At 46.2% G+C, this 15,848-nt stretch overlaps 1 protein-coding gene across 4 annotated transcripts in view; it reads right to left on the bottom strand.

The window, feature by feature from the left end:
• FBXL16 (F-box and leucine rich repeat protein 16) overlaps positions 1-15,553 on the bottom strand; it is a 78,199-nt gene extending 62,646 nt beyond the window's left edge. Inside the window, exons 1-2 of one of the 4 annotated variants that reach the window (XM_083473765.1) lie at positions 15,443-15,553; positions 4,486-4,748 (exon numbers count right to left, since the gene is read on the bottom strand). The gene's annotated coding sequence lies outside the window, so the exon portion shown is untranslated. Of the gene's footprint in view, positions 1-4,485; positions 4,749-5,117; positions 5,274-5,404; positions 5,498-13,620; positions 13,678-15,442 lie in introns of those variants that run through there. The other 3 variants (XM_083473763.1, XM_083473762.1, XM_083473764.1) reach the window with 3 other exon arrangements.
• Positions 15,554-15,848: the final 295 nt, after the last annotated feature.

The following is a 15,848-nucleotide window of genomic DNA, read 5'->3' as shown; positions in this document are numbered from 1 at the left end:
CAGAGCAGTGGTGGCAGAGCCTAGCCATTGTGTCTAGCAGCCTTCTCCATGAACCTCTCCAATTGTCTTTCAAAGCCATCCAATTGGGTGGCCATCAATATATCTGGTGGGAGCAAATAATATATTTTTATCTATGCACTGCTGTATGTCTTGAACCCTCAGATGTTCATTGTGAGAGAGGGAGGATTTTTTCCTCTCTATCTACTTTCTCCATGCCATGTATAATTTCATAAACATCTACCATGTCGCCTTTTATCCATCTTTTCTATGAACTAAAAAGTTCCAAAAGCTGTAAGCTTTCCTCTAAGAGAGTCACTCCATCCTCTTTATTTATCACCTAGAGAATCGTGTTTGCGTGCACACCAAAATCTGGAGAACTTTTGGCATATGTGCCGTTTAAAATTTTCTGAAAGGGATCCCCACAATGTACCCGCACAGAGCATTTGAAGGTAGGGTGGTCAGTTATGCATTAGCAAAAGAAAAAGGAAAAAAGGAGTAAGTGAATCACTGGAGATGGAAGGAAGTCCTTCTTCATGCAGTGCATAGTTAAACTATGGAACTCACTGCCACAAGGGTCCCTGATATGGCCACCAACTTGGATGGCTTTAAAATAGGATTAGACAAATTCCTGAAGAATAAGTTGATCAATGGCTTCTAGGCACAATGGCTATGTTCTTCCTCCAGGATCAGTTGCTGGAAACTATGGGGTGGGGTAGCTGTGCTCTTGTGCTCAAGTCCTGCTTGAGGGTTGCCCACAAGAATCTGGGCAGCCAGGACGGTGGGCTAGATGTGCCATTGGCCCTATGCAGCAGGCTCTTCTTTCATTCTTATGAGAGTCATGTATAATGAATGGTCGGCTTGGGCCTTCAGATCCCTCCTGAAGAGGCACCTTCTCTTTGAACCTTTTCGCACAGCCTCCCACTTCCCACATCTAACTGAGCCTGCAGCCAAACCTCAGCACATGCAACTGAAACAAGCCGATATTCCTCCTCTGTTTATTCTGGCTGCACTTCCCTCCTTTTCCTTGGTTTAGATCAGGGGTGGTGAACATTAGGCCTTCCAGATGTTGCTGAACTACAGCTCCCATCAGCCCTAGCAAGCATGGTCAATGGCCAGGGATGATGGGAGTTGTAGTTCAGCGACATCTGGAGGGCCAAAGTTCCCCCCAACCCTGATTTAAATTGGAAGGTCCTCAGAACAGAGATCTGTCACCTGCTACTCTAGCAATACAAATGGATGAAAATCCTTGGTATGATAAGGAGGCTGCCCTTTTATAGAGCGTTCCTAAATTCATTTGTGAAATATTTCAGGATACACAGTCACACAGTACCTTCTAACAACTTTTTTTTTCTTTTTTTTACAAGTGAGGAAACAGCTGTGTGCGAAGCAGGAATTTTGCAGGTGATTTCTCCACTAACAACCCAAAACAACAACCTCCTACAGGAAGCAGTGATGGCCATCAACTTGGATGTCTTTAAAAGAAGACCGGACAAACTCACAGAGGAGAAGGTCACTGATGGATACTAGCTAGGATGGCCCTGTTCTGCCTCCGTGGTCAGAGGCACCAATGCTTCTGAGTACCAGTTGCTGGAAACCACAGGAGGGGAGAATGTTCTTATGCTCAGGTCCTGCTTGAGAATCCCCCCCCCCCAGGCATCTGGCTGGCCATTGTGAGAACAGGATGCTGGACTAGATGGGCATTGGCCTGATCCATCAGGGATCTTCTTATGCCCTCCAGATGTTTTGGGCTATTGTTTCATCAGTCCCAGACAGGAGCTGCCACCCTAAACCTCTGGAAGGAACCAGATTATGAAAGCCTGTCTGAGGGCTTCTCCATACCTTCCTTTGCCCCACCATTTTCTTCCTGGGGAAACCCAGTTGTTTGCACTGCATTGGAACAAATGGCCATTGGGTTTTCCATGGATTTTCATTTGTTCTGATTTAGTGCTAAGGAGAGGGTTGTCCCGGGGAAAGTGTCGTGGCAAAGGCAAAACCACTCAGACCAGTGCCTAGAAAGTGTGGGTCAAGTGTGAAACTGCTTGGACCTAAGCTTTTTAGGCATGGGACAAGCAGAAATGTGGGTGAGCTCTTACACAGAGTGAAGCAAACACCAACCATCCCAGCATGCTGAAACTGAACCTTGGGTGACCCCTTGCCCATCTTTCTAATGGCAGGCATGGATCCTACAGAAAATCGTTTCTTTGAGCATATGCAAAACGTTTTGTTTGCCACTACTGAGAATAGCCACAGCCAGCTCCCACATGTCTGGGCTTAGCGATTATGGATTTCCAACGCAGCAGGCACAATTTAACCAGGGAATGGCCATTTTTAGAACAGAAACAGTGAAGAACACAGCCCACCATAATCTGCTCATTGTTTCTGTTATTATGGGGAATCAGCACAGCTAAACTTGCACGACTACCAGCCCTGTTTAGTTAACAACTGCGGCGTCTTTCAGCGCTAAATTAAGACAGAATTATTATCAGCTCTCTCTCACACCTTCACAATGTTTACGCCACAACCCTCTTTTCATATCAGAATTCAGTTCTCAAACAGAGAGGGCAGCACATCTGGCATATGCCAGGATATTTTTCACCAACCATTGGAATTTCCAACTGACCAGAAAATAAAAATGGCCTAGGCTGTTTTTCTGCCTTTCACAGCTGCTTCATGGGCAGATATCAGCAGGTGAAGCTTTCATAGTGCAAGGACACACACCTGTTCATCTGACAACATCTGTGGCTCAGCTCCAGCTATTGGGAAAGGTGCAGGAGCAGAGGCTAGAAAAAGAGTTGGCAACTCTACTGCTTGTTAGCAGGGGTAGGAAGAGAACCACATCTCACCAGCTGCCACACTCATGGAACAAGGGATCAAGATTTTCAGGACAGAGCACACAAGTTGGAGCCTCCAAAATAGTCATTTTAGAAAGAAACCAAGCCCCAAATTCAACGAGGAAACAGAAGCTCTCCAGCTAGCCACAGACCACTCTCTTAAGCATGGGAAGAAAGCTGCAGAGATATCTTCCACACAACACAGCCCTCACATCACCAACCCAAAAATAAATCCACTGCATTTCGAAACAATAACAGGCAAGCCAAACAGCATCCTGCTGAAATCTGCCATTGGTGTCTCCTCTATGGCTGCTGATCACTACAGTGCCATTCCAAATCTCGGCTCTTGGCAGTCTCTAGGCAGAACCCCCCAAGAAGACCATTTGCTCTTTTTATGTATATATATATATATATATATATATATATATATATATATGGGAAAGGGGGATTTTGATAGTGCTGCCACTTTTTAAATTAAAAAACCCCCAACCCTTCTGGTGTGCCTTTAACTACAGAACCCTGAAAAAATGTAACAGGTGACACTTTCCTGGGTCATTTCTTGTTCTGCGCCAGTCAACCTGGTTTTTTTTTTTTTTTGTACCAGAGGTTCTTAGGGGGAAAGCATAGGTATGGGGGGGGGGGGAAGGTCCAGAAAATTAAATTTTTGCAGACCAAATCTGTGCATGGAAATAATTCTTGACGAGTTCAGAGGAGCTTACTCCCAGGCAAGTGTTCCTAGCAGTGGACTCTCAAGACCCACACAGAAGTGGATATACGACATCAAACAAAAATTCCTGCGTTGTTATTATTATTTCTTTCTTTAAAAAAACCAAACCATTTTTTCAACCAGGATGGAAGGCAAGAGGCGAAACAGCAGGGCCCTCTTCTCTTTCCACTGGGCAGAGAAGCAAAATCCAAAACAGTCAGGTCAGGCTTGCCCTGTTTTCTTTCTCCCAGTCTACCTTCTTTCCAAACTAAGAGATCCACGTGGGGCCCAAAAATCAACCATCTCACCGCCACATCCTCTCGGCCAGCCCAGATGGGGATCAGGAAATGGCGCCATCAAGACACCCCCCAAATCCATGAATCACAACAGCAGCAACACCCCCCGCTCCCCGAAAAAGAATGACAACAACAACAGTGTGTCCCACTCAACACCCAGCCTCTCGATGAGATTGCCTTGGTAGCGATCCACTAAAATTTCCATTCAATGCAGCAAACCAAAACTGGGGGAGGGGGGTGTTTGAGCAGGAAGGATCAAATCCCCCCCCCCAATCTAAAAACAACCACCACCTAGGCTGCCAGACTATATTAGAGTATCTGCTGGAGACAGATAGAAACACAGAGTCGGATCCCTGTTAAGCAAAGCAAGGAGGTTTGTCCTTATGTAACACTGGCTTTGAGATGCTCTGATCTTCACTGAGGAGGGATGTAATTACAGCCCCTGGATGGTCTCTCCCTTGGTGGTGCAAATGCAAGAAAAACCCTCTGGGTGGGATGCCGTCCTACAGACATCAATACCTGGTGGGAAGGTATTCAGGGGAGGGAGGGAGGGAGGGAGGGAGAGTGTGTGTGCAAGCGTGAGAGAGAGAGGGGGGGGTAGGGGAGATATTTGTGCCGTAAAGGATTAAATACACAGATGCAGCATGCTTACCTCCAGGAGAGTCGTTTTAGCTCATGCCATGCCTTCCGCACACCGACGGCCTTTTCATGCAAAGAAGAGAAGCATCAGGGACCGGATGGAGGGATGCCAGAGGTGGAGGTGGGGGGACAGCAAAGAGGAGTCGAAATCTCCCTTGTTTTCCAATCCAGCCTGATGGAGAACCTCAGCCAGGGAACCTTCTTCCTTCTCCCCTCTCCTCCAGCGCACAAACCTCCTGCTTCCAGCCTGCTCAGAGGAGAATCCACGGCTGGTCTCTGTTGTTTTCAGAAATGGAGATGGGAGACAGAGGGAGGGGGGAGAGAGAGAATAATACTAACAACAACAACCTGGGGGGGGGGGAATACTCGGGGAGAAGCATCCCACCAGATCAGGATGAATGGAGCTGCAGAAGAGGTGGCAGCGATGGGAAAATAGGCGTCCCCTTCTTTTCTCTCCTCCTCTCCGCCCCCCCAAGCAAAAATCAAGAGATGGTTATCCAGAGTGCAGGGAATGAAAGATGCTGGCGTTGGTTCTCTCTCTCTCTCTCTCTCTCTCTCTCTCTCTCTCTCTCTCTGCCTGTTTCCCTCCCTCAACACACACTCACATGCACACACACCCGCTTGCAGGCATGTTCATGCACGCACCCTCAAGTGTCGTAGAGCAAAGCCAGTTAAAGAGGCACGGCTGTTATTATCAATAATGCATGACTGCAGGCCGGTGAGTCCCATCTCTCTCTCTCTCTCTCTCTCTCTCTCTCTCTCTCTCTCTCTCTCTCTCTCCCCCTCCCTCTCCCTCCCCCCCCCACCTCTGCACACTCACTCACACAGAGAGATATACACACCCCTCCTGGCTTGGATCCTAAAGAGATTACAACAACCGCTCGCTGTGAATAAATACAAGGGCTCCCCACTCTCCTCCTTTACGGCCTTACCTTGTTTTGATTTGGATTATTTTTACAGTTTAGGTCGATCAAGTGGGGTTGGGTTTGCAAGAGATCTATTGCAAACCATATATATCTATATCTGCAAGCTCGGGAGGGAGGGAGGGATGAAATGATGGATAGGGGATTAGTGTGTATGGTTTATAATAGGGCTGTCAAGAGGCTTTTTATAGCCCCATCAACAACCCAGTTGAGCCTGGACTTAAACCAATTTACATTCCGATCCTAAGTCTTGCAGTGCCAAGGTATGGCCCGCAGCTCTGAAGGCCAGGCCCAGGGTGTTTCAAGACAGTTTCTAACTTCCAAGATTCAAATCAAATCTCTCCTCCCCACTGCATTCATTGCCACTAGGGATGGGCAAATATGCCCATTTCAGTTTCTTTCAGTTTCTCATTTTAGTTCTCCTCATTTCCACATTTGTTTGCAATGAAAAAACCCAACAAAAGTCCTCATGAAAATTCAGCAGTAGTGTGAATTTTCCCCAATATACATATATTTGTATTCTAGTTTGTCCAATATACACAATTTCTACAATCTGAGAAAAGGCAAAGCAAATCCCTCCTTATATAATGCCTTTTGGTATGCTGCTTTCCCAAACAGATCCATTTCTAGACACACTTTACCCAAAGCTCAGTTGGTTAGAGCGAGGTGCTGATGTCTCCAAGGTTGAAGGTTTGGTCCCCGTATTGGGGCAGCTGCTCATTCCTGCATTGCAAGGGGTTGGAGTCGATGACCCCCAGGGTCCCTTCCAACTTGACTACAATTCTATGATTCTAAGTGCATGCATTTTGTCCACATTTCTTGACTGGAGAACCGTGGTGCAAAATGCAGCAAGGTGCAAATTTCAAAGGATGAAAGGTTTGTGTACTGATCCAGAAAGGGCAAATTAGGTAGGTTCACCTAAAATGCGAACTGAATCCAATTTCTCCGTCACCCCCAATCACCACATTTTGATTTATTTATTTTTTGAGGGGGAATTAGGAACAAAATGAATATCCATGTTCCCCCACCCACATTTTCCCTGAGCAGATTCGTAGCATGGACAGAGCAGCATGTTTCTGAATGGTTATTGATGTTCCACAAAGCAGCGGCAACTACCACCAGCACAGAAAGTAAAGGGGGGGGGACAAGGTGACATATTAGCAAACTATTTTACTGAATCCTATCACACAAGAGCCTACTGTACAAAACAACAGAAGCAGCACAATAGTCTGGTAAGCTGGGGAACCTGTCGCCCTCCACAAGTTATTTGAACGCAATGTCCAGCATCCCTGATCATTGGCTATGCTGGCATTGCCCAAGGGGAATTGGGGTCATCTGGGGCTGAGCCGAGTCGGAGTCCAACCACATGTGGTTTTGTATTGTGTTTTAATTTGTTGGAAGCCACCCGGAGCGGCTGGGGGAACTCAGTCAGATGGGCAGCATATAAATAATAAATTGTTGTTATTATTATGTGGAGGGCACCATGTTGGCCACCTCTGGTAGGGCAGAAGGCAGGCAGCCCAACTGTAGGTGGAGCCGGAGCCAATAACAGGCAGAGCCTGAGCCAATGACACAACTCCTTCTTATTTTGTCCCCCTCCTCCCCTCCCTGCTGAGTTCAACAAGGACAACATGGAGACAGAGGAGGAGAAAGCTGGCAGGCAGAGCCCCATTCACCCTAATGGAAGCAGCCTCTATTGCTTAACAATATTTGGGTTTATTATTACAGTGGTACCTCGGGTTACATACGCTTCAGGTTACATACGCTTCAGGTTACAGACTCCGCTAACCCAGAAATAGTGCTACAGGTTAAGAACTTTGCTTCAGGATAAGAACAGAAATTGTGCTCCGGTGGCGCAGCAGCAGCAGGAGGCCCCATTAGCTAAAGTGGTGCTTCAGGTTAAGAACAGTTTCAGGTTAAGAATGGACCTCCAGAACGAATTAAGTACTTAACCCGAGGTACCACTGTATTAAATGCAAGGGTATCATCACATACACTAATATCAGTATTCTGTGTCTCATTACACAGCCAAAATCCACACAAAAAGAGTATGTATCAGAGTGGTTGGGGAAAACCTCTGAGCTTTACATAAATTGCAAAAATTATGGAGGGGGCAACTCAGGGGGAACGGGACCCAGGCCAGTGAATGTTGAGCATGCTCACTGGGTATGAACAACTTGGGGTGGTGTGTCTGGAACTCAGAGCTGTGCACTGTGTTGCAAGACCCACGTCATCCCTCTAGTTCAAGGTGTGAGTGCCATTCCTTATGTAGCCAAAACAGCACCCCCTATGCACCAGAGAGAGGTTTTAGCAGGCTTGAGGAAGCCATAAGGTTTTCAGAAGTACAAAAAATATTTAGGGGAGGGGGAATCCAAAATGGGTAGAAGCTAAAAAAGAAAAAAGTTCAGTGCAGGCTAAGCATACCCAATGAGCACACAATGCTAATTTACTAGGGGGGGGGAATGGAAAAGTCAAGCAGTGGGGTGACGGGGGGGTGGGGTAGAAGAAATCAAACAGTATTGTACGGGAGGCCATGGTTGTCTGACTGGAACAGTGAACAGGAACACTCCACACACTGCAACCTTTTGCTTTAGTTCCCTTTAGTTCCCTTTATTGTTATTTATTACTTTTGTATACAGTGGTACCTCGGGTTGCATACGCTTCGGGTTACATATGCTTCAGGTTACAGACTCCACTAACCCAGAAATAGTGCTTCAGGTTAAGAAGAAGAAGAAGAAGAAGAAGAAGAGTTTGGATTTGATATCCCGCTTTATCACTACCCGAAGGAGTCTCAAAGCGGCTAACATTCTCCTTTCGAACTTTGCTTCAGGATGAGACCAGAAATCATGCTCCGGTGGCGCGGCAGCAGCAGGAAGCCCCATTAGCTAAAGTGGTGCTTCAGGTTAAGAACAGTTTCAGGTTAAGGACGGACCTCCGGAACGAATTAAGCACTTAACCTGAGGTACCACTGTACTGCCCTTCATCCACAGATCTCAGGGTGATTCACAACATAAAAGTACAAAATACTATGATAAAAACAAGAAGAAGAAAAAACACAAACCAATCACACACACACCACTACCTCCTCCTACAAACACATTTAAAAGGGGTATAAGATGTCAATCAGTCAAAGGCCTGGTTGAATAGGAACATTTTTGCTTGGCACCTAAAGGTGTCTAATGAAGGTATCAGGTGAGCTTCCCTGGGGAGAGCATTCCACAAATGGGGAGCCACTGCAGAAAAGGCCTGTTCTCATGTTGTCAGACCTCTTACAGAGGATGCATATAAGGAAGGGCCTCAGAGGATGATCTCAGGGTCAAGGTAGGTTCATATGGAGAGAGGCAGTCCTTGAGGTATTGCATATTCTTCCAAGGAGCTCAAGGTGGTATATTCCCCTTGCTCTCTGTTTTATCCCAGCAGCCCTATTCGGTAGGCTAGGCTGAAACAGGGACAGGGACTGCCCCAAGGTCACCAAGTACGCTTCTTGGGGATTTGAACCCTGGTCTCTCAGGTTGTAGTCAGACTGTCCAGCCATGGCCACACACTGACTCCCACTTGTTTAACAGAATGTTTTATCTCAGAATGGACCTGCGTAAGGTTGCACTTTTCTGGAAAAGCTTGGCACATCCACTGTTGGGATAGGCACTGATAGAGGGTGGTGGTGGAGGAGGAGCAATGTGTACCTTGCTTCAGATGCCTGTGCGCTAGAGTCAAAGTGCAGAGATTCATCACCTGCCATAGAGGTGGGCACTATAAATGGTCCCTCCAGATGCTGCTGGACTTGCATCTCCCATCAGCCCCAGTCAGCTTAGCCAATGGTCAAGCATGATGCCCAGTGACACCTGGAAGGCCACAGGTTCCTCATCCCTGATCTAAAAGATTGGGGAGGTGGAGAGAATGAAGCCTAAAGAATTCTGGTATGTGCTTGCATATTTGTGTAGGACCCCCAAGATCACACAGAGAGAGAGAGAGACACAGAGAGAGACAGAGAGACAGAGAGAGGAGCAGGTACCAGAAAACTCGACTTGTCCCCTAGTAAACAAGGGCAGACAGTTGGAATGCCTGTAATCAGATCCTGGCAGGGACCCTAATTAGGTGGGAGCCCTGCTCTGTAGGTTACTTAGCATAATGATTAATCCAGCCCAGTCGCTGAGTGATAAAAGGACACTGAAGAAGAGGAACCATCTTGAACCTAAGGCGGGCAAGGGGGGGGGGTAGGTGAAAAAAGTGGAAGGGAAAATCTGTCTAGAGAAAGGGTCGGCTAATATGCAGGGAATGTGTGTGTGTGTTAGAGAGAGAAAGGAGGGAGGAAATGTTTCTATTTTAAGAGCTGCAGTCTCCCTCTTCCTCTCCGCCAGCCCCCCCCCCTTAGCATTTTGCACGCCTGCCAGATTGAGAAACCTGACCTGCCTTTTAAATAACCAAGGAGGAGGGGGAGGCAGAGGCGGCCGCCATCCCTGCAGGCCCTATCCTGGGTTTCATCAGCCATTCACAGGCCCCGGGGACAGGCCGGTCCAAGTGGCAGCTGGGGAAAGAACCTTTTACTGACTCTCGCATTCGGTGGCAAGGAGGATATGGCGTCCCTTGGCAGATAAACACGACTTCTGCCTCCTCCTCCCATCCCCTGCTGTGTCCTTAATTTATGAGCAGTGCGACTCCTCCCCCCCCCAGCTCCACCCTGGTGGGGTATTTTAGCTGAAGGGAGCAGGTGTCATGGCAACAGCAGCAGAGGGACATGGGTGAAACCCTAAAAACTATACAGGGAGCTTTCCAGGAAGGGTTGCTTTCTGCTCAAGAGTCCTCTTGCACCATCCTCTCAATGAAGGGTACAAAGTGTTCCAGGGCCTGTCTTGCTCTCTCAGCTTGCTGTAGCCCATTAAACTTTGTCCCACAGAACTTAACGGAAGCCACCAAGAGCTATGCATGAGGGGTAGTCAGGAGAAATCCAGCCTTGAAAGGTGAATCTGTCTGATCTGAAATTCAGCCTTCATTTTGAAATTTGCATTTCTCTGAATTTTGCCACCAAGGTTTCCATCCAGGTGTCCAATAAAAGAAAAAGAGTGAATGCACAGACTTGGGCAAAGTGTGTGAGAACATGTATGTATTAGTGAAGATGGTATACAATATGTGTTATATCAAAGGAAATTGCATACAGATATATAGACTGCCATTGCTTAGCTGCCATTGCTTCACCATATCCAAATCCATCCTTTTGTTTCATCTCATAGAAATAGTCTCCCAACTATGCCCAAAACCTAGCTCCCAATCAGGTGGTTTTAAAACATGGGTTTGGGGAGCATTCCCCAAGTAGAGCACTAATATGCACATCTTTGCAAAGCAATTTCCTCTAAAATAGTCCCTGGGTAGTCCTGCCCCAAGCTGACCAGTGAGCAACTCAAATGTGAAATAATCAGAAATAAACCCTCTGCAATAGGAAATCAAGATTGCATGTTTGCATGATCATCCTTTGATGATTTCATCCTGACCTCATGCAGATGACTCTGCCAGGCAAGCATTTGGTATATGATGAGGCAGAAATCTAAATGCAGCTGCTAGGCTGGTAAGTGGGGCAGCCCAATGTCACCAGTCTTGACATTGCTGCACTGACTGCCAGGGAATTACTCTACTCATAACTTTATGTGCTCATAACTAACACCCTAATGGCTTGGGAGACAATTACCCAAAAGAGTACCTTATCCAATGACAAACTGAGATGAATCTGGAATTGACAAATTCACCCATTCTAACCTATAGGAGCACCAGGTGTCTTACCAGGTAGTCAGCTGACCTACAAAAGACATCATGTGATTTGTCTTGGACGGTGCCAATTGGCCAAAGCAGGATAAGGGAGATAAAAAAAGGGATCCCAGTAAGAAAACTATCTTGGTCCACAAATAAATTCCAAACCCAGTTGATGGGTTTAGACATCAGGTGAGGAAGGAAATGCCAGAAGAGGAGTCATATTTAGACAGGTCTCTTAAGCACTGCCCAAAAGAATGGGAAAGGGTCATGTATCACCCCTGCCCCCTGCAGAAAAGTTTCAACCCATGTGGCATCTTCAGGAAGTGGCGTAGCGTGGGTTGTCAGCACCCAGGGCAAGTAATTTGCGCCCCCTCTGCCCTAGGGGCAGAAAGCTGCGAGTGCGAGCGCGCCCCCCAGATGTTGCGCCCGGTGCGGCCGGCCCCCCCTGCACCCCCCACGCTACGCCACTTCTTCAGGTGTGAACAGAGAACACTCCCTACCTGAAACCCTAAAGAGCAGCAGTCAGCGTAGACAATAGTAAGGCCACATCCACACCATACATTTAAAGCCCTATGATACCACTATAAACAGTCAGGGCTTCCCCCAAAGAATTCTGGGAGCTTTAGTTTGTTAAAGGTGCTGAGAGTTGTTAGGAGATTCCCTTTCCCCTTGCAGGTTACAGTTCTCAGACTGGTTTTAATTATCCATCTCTCCTCACCGAGAACTCTAGGAATTGTAACACCATGAAGGGATTGGGAGGGGGGGTCTCCTGATAATGCTAAGCAATATTAACAAACTACAGCTCCCAAAATTCTTTGGGGGAAGCCATGACTATTTAAAGTGGTATCATAGTGCTTTAAATTTATTTTTATTTTTTTAATATGATATTTATTGAAAATTTTTGAAATTACAAAGAAAAAACAAAGCAGAAAAAGAAAATAGAAAAAACAAAGAAAAAACAAACCACATCAAACAATACAAATTCAAAAAACAAAAATACACCGCAAACAAACAAAAATAAATCCATCATTCTCAAATCCTCAACTCTCATTACCTTCTTTCTTTGACCTCCTCCTCCTCCCTTTTTTTGTATCCTGGTTAACAATTATGCAGCAAATCCTTTCCATATTTCATAGTATTCTGTCATTACGTTACCTTAATCTATTTTCATCTTATCTTATAGAGAACCTTAAAAACTTAAAACTTAAATCTTATTTTTACCGACTTCTCACAACCATAATATTCTTACCTAATTCTTTAAACATTTTTACTAGAGCCAAGTAATTTCGTTCCAACATTTTTCTAACATTCATCAATTTTATAAAACAATCCTGGTAATAAAAAGAGAAATAATAATAATAATAATTTATTATTTATACCCCGCCCATCTGGCTGGGTTTCCCCAGCCACTCTGGGCGGCTTCCAACTGAATATTAAAAACAGTACAGCTTCAAACATTAAAAACTTCCCTAAAGAGGGCTGCCTTCAGATGCCCTTTAAAAGTAAAATAGTTGTTTATTGCTTTGACATCTGCTGGGAGGGCGTTCCACAGGGCAGGCGTCCCTTCCTCCTGGTCCCTGGTTTTGTCAGTCCTTTTTATCCCATCGATCTAGCGCATTAACCTGGCAACCTTATATCCGAGGCCCTTAAATCTCTTCCATGTCCCTTCCGCAGCTCTTCTTCATATTCTCCTTTCACTCGTGGGAACTCCAGCTTGGTGATGTTTTTGACCCTTTTCAACAAATCAGCCCCTTTTCAGACTCAACTCCATGTGGTATTTAAGAAGATGTTTCAGAATCCCTCCAAAATTGAGAGCCCCCACAGCTCCAAACATCTCACGGCCCATTGCCAGACTCGGAAAGTCCAAACATCCTTGCATAAAAATAAATAAATAAATAAATAAATAAATAAATATTAAAAAAATTATGGTGTTAATATGATCTCAGACGAGCCAATGATAAGGCAGCTTCCTATGTTTCTTTGGGGCACATGTCACTAAATACTCAGTGGGGGGGGGGAGGAATCCCCTTCATGTAGAAAACCAGCACTTCAAGGAGCGAGCCTGATTTTTCCCCTGACGTGCTAATTTTCTTTCTTCATTTTATGGTGTGGAGGAGCACTCCGTGGTGAGAAGTACCCACCTGCCACTTGAAGTGGTACAGTCCAAACACTTAGGCCAATCTGCCTCTAGGAGGACTAAGGTTTATGTTTCATTCATGCACCAGATGACATGTGAGGATTTTTCTCTCTCTCTCTCTCTCTCTCTCCTATCCTACTTGTAGAAATGCACTTCCACAGTGCTCAGGGTAATACACACAAAAACGTTGCCTTCCCTACTCTCCACAGCAATTGAAATAGATATAATGTCCTTCTGCATATTGAATATTTTATAAAAAGCCTGATTCTTCCCGAGCCCAAATCTCCACCGCTCCCTCCTCCCACTCTGCCGGAAACAAACATAAACAGAGCAGGGGGTGTGAAACCTCTCAGCAGGCGCTCAGTCACCGTTTGGCCAGCTCCTACCCAAGATAGACTGCACTGCAGATGACTCAGGCTCCCAGCTGTCACCACGGCAACCGGTGTCGCCTAGCAATGCCTGCCTCCCAGTAACCACGGTCTCCTAGCAATAGGATGGGGAGATATATATATATATATATATATATATATATATATATATATATATGAGAGATTTTTTTTCCACAGCTCTGGATGGAGAGTTTAAAGTTATTTTTGGTATTCCCGCAAATCAATAGATAGCTCTCTTTGCTGTTGGAGAATAGGATTGCTAGGTATTTTGTTCTCTCTCTCTCTCTCTCTCTCTCTCTCTCTCTCTGTTAGCAACACATACTTGGTACTTGGTTGCAAGCCTGCTTATGTGCTTCATTTGTGGGACAAGTGGAATCTTTGCCCCAGGCTCCCAGAAGCATGAAACTGAAAGTTCCTCTTTGGAAGCTGCCTTATAATGAGTCAGACCATAGGTCCATTTAGCTCAGGATTGTCAATGATGATGGCAGGTCCATGCCATAGGGCCAATTCAAGGCACATTTAAAGCACCTGACTTCCACCCAAAAGAATCATGGGAACTGTAGTTCCCCCCTCATAGGGCTACAACCCCCAACCCTCTTTATAAACTACAGTTCCTAAGATTCATTGGGGTGAAGTCATGTGCTTCAAATGTGCACTTGGCATGCTTTAAATGCATGGCGATGACAGTGTCTCTCAGGGATTCAGACTTGGGACATCCTCACCTGAGGGTGGCAGGGGTTGAATCTTGAACCTTCTCCATAAAAATCAGGTGTCCTGCCATTGAGCTCTGACCCTACCTGAAACCTCCCTACACTGAGCAAGGCCCTTGGTTGATCTAGTTCAGTATTGTTGTCAATCACTGGCAGCAACCTTCCGGAATTTCAGAAAGGGTTTTCAATCCCAGGGGACTGAACCTGGGTCTTTCTGCAGGCATAGAAGATATTCCTCCTCCTCCTGGCTTCTTCCAGAGAAACCAGGGACAGCCCCAAACATTTTTGCTGCTTAAGGGCAAGGGCAAGATGGAGCTGTCACCTTCCATGTATAAAATCCAAGTGGGAGCAGAATCTCACTTCAGTTCTGGCGAAGGAACAGCACCTTCTGCTGCATCTAGGAATGGACAAATAGCTTAGACTCGCAGCGGTTCTCAACCTGTGGGTCCCCAGATGTTGTTGGACTACAACTCCCATCATCCCTGAGCTCTGGCCTTGCTAGCTAGGGGTGATGGGTGTTGTAGTTCAGCAACATCTGGGGACCCACAGGTTGAGAAAGGCTGGCTTAGAGGGTACAAGTTAGCTTCGGGGTCTCTGAGGGGAATGGGGGACCCCCTACTTTCCTGCCCCCAGGGATTTGCTACCTGAGGCGGCTGCCCCACTCAGCCTAATGGTAGGGCTGACGATGCTTTCAGGGCAGACAAACAAACAAATGCCTCGCCCGTAACATGTAGTTAACTGATGGGATTTACAGCTACAGGAAATAACAGTTAGCAGAGGTTGCCAGCCTTTGGGGGCCTGTAGGCACATCTGGATTTCTGATAAAGTGCTGAGGATGCCAGTCACAAAATGGCTGCCATGGGGGTGTGGCAGAACACAAAATGGCTGCTATGGTGTGTGGTAAAATGGCCGCCACATTGAAAAGAGAAGGAAAAAGAAACAGGACTGCAAAATGTGTGGACATAACCCCCTCCCCATCAGCTGTGCCATTGATATGGGGAAATGCACCCACCACATCTGCCACTGTGCTCACGGGAAGAAGGTCTTTGCGCCTCTCCTCTGTTCATACCTGACTGGAGTTCCAGTTCTTATGTTCTTCAATCATGAACATACATCCACAGGGGATTGGACTACTTCTGAGATCCTTTCAATGATATGGGTGTCATTCAGCTACATTTTACTCGGGGTAGACCCACTGAAATTAATAAACATGACTAAGAGCCAGTATGGTGTCAGATGGGGACCTGGGAGACCAGGGATCAAATCCCCACATGGCCATGAAGCTGACTGGGTGACCGTGGGCCAGGCCCTGCCTCCCAGTCTCACCTACCTCACAGGGTTGTTGTGGAGATTAAATGAGAAGCGGGAAAACCATTTATGTCACTTTGAGCTCCTTGGAGAGAAAAAACTGGGATATAAATGCAGGAAATAAATACATAAAAGACAGGTCCATTAATTTAAATGGGTCTACTCTG

This window comes from Podarcis liolepis (assembly GCF_965112155.1).
Source record: "Podarcis liolepis genome assembly, chromosome: 14".
Classification (NCBI taxonomy): domain Eukaryota; kingdom Metazoa; phylum Chordata; class Lepidosauria; order Squamata; family Lacertidae; genus Podarcis; species Podarcis liolepis.
The sequence above is the reverse complement of the archived record's forward strand: the minus strand, read 5'-3'. Positions and strand labels throughout refer to the sequence as shown.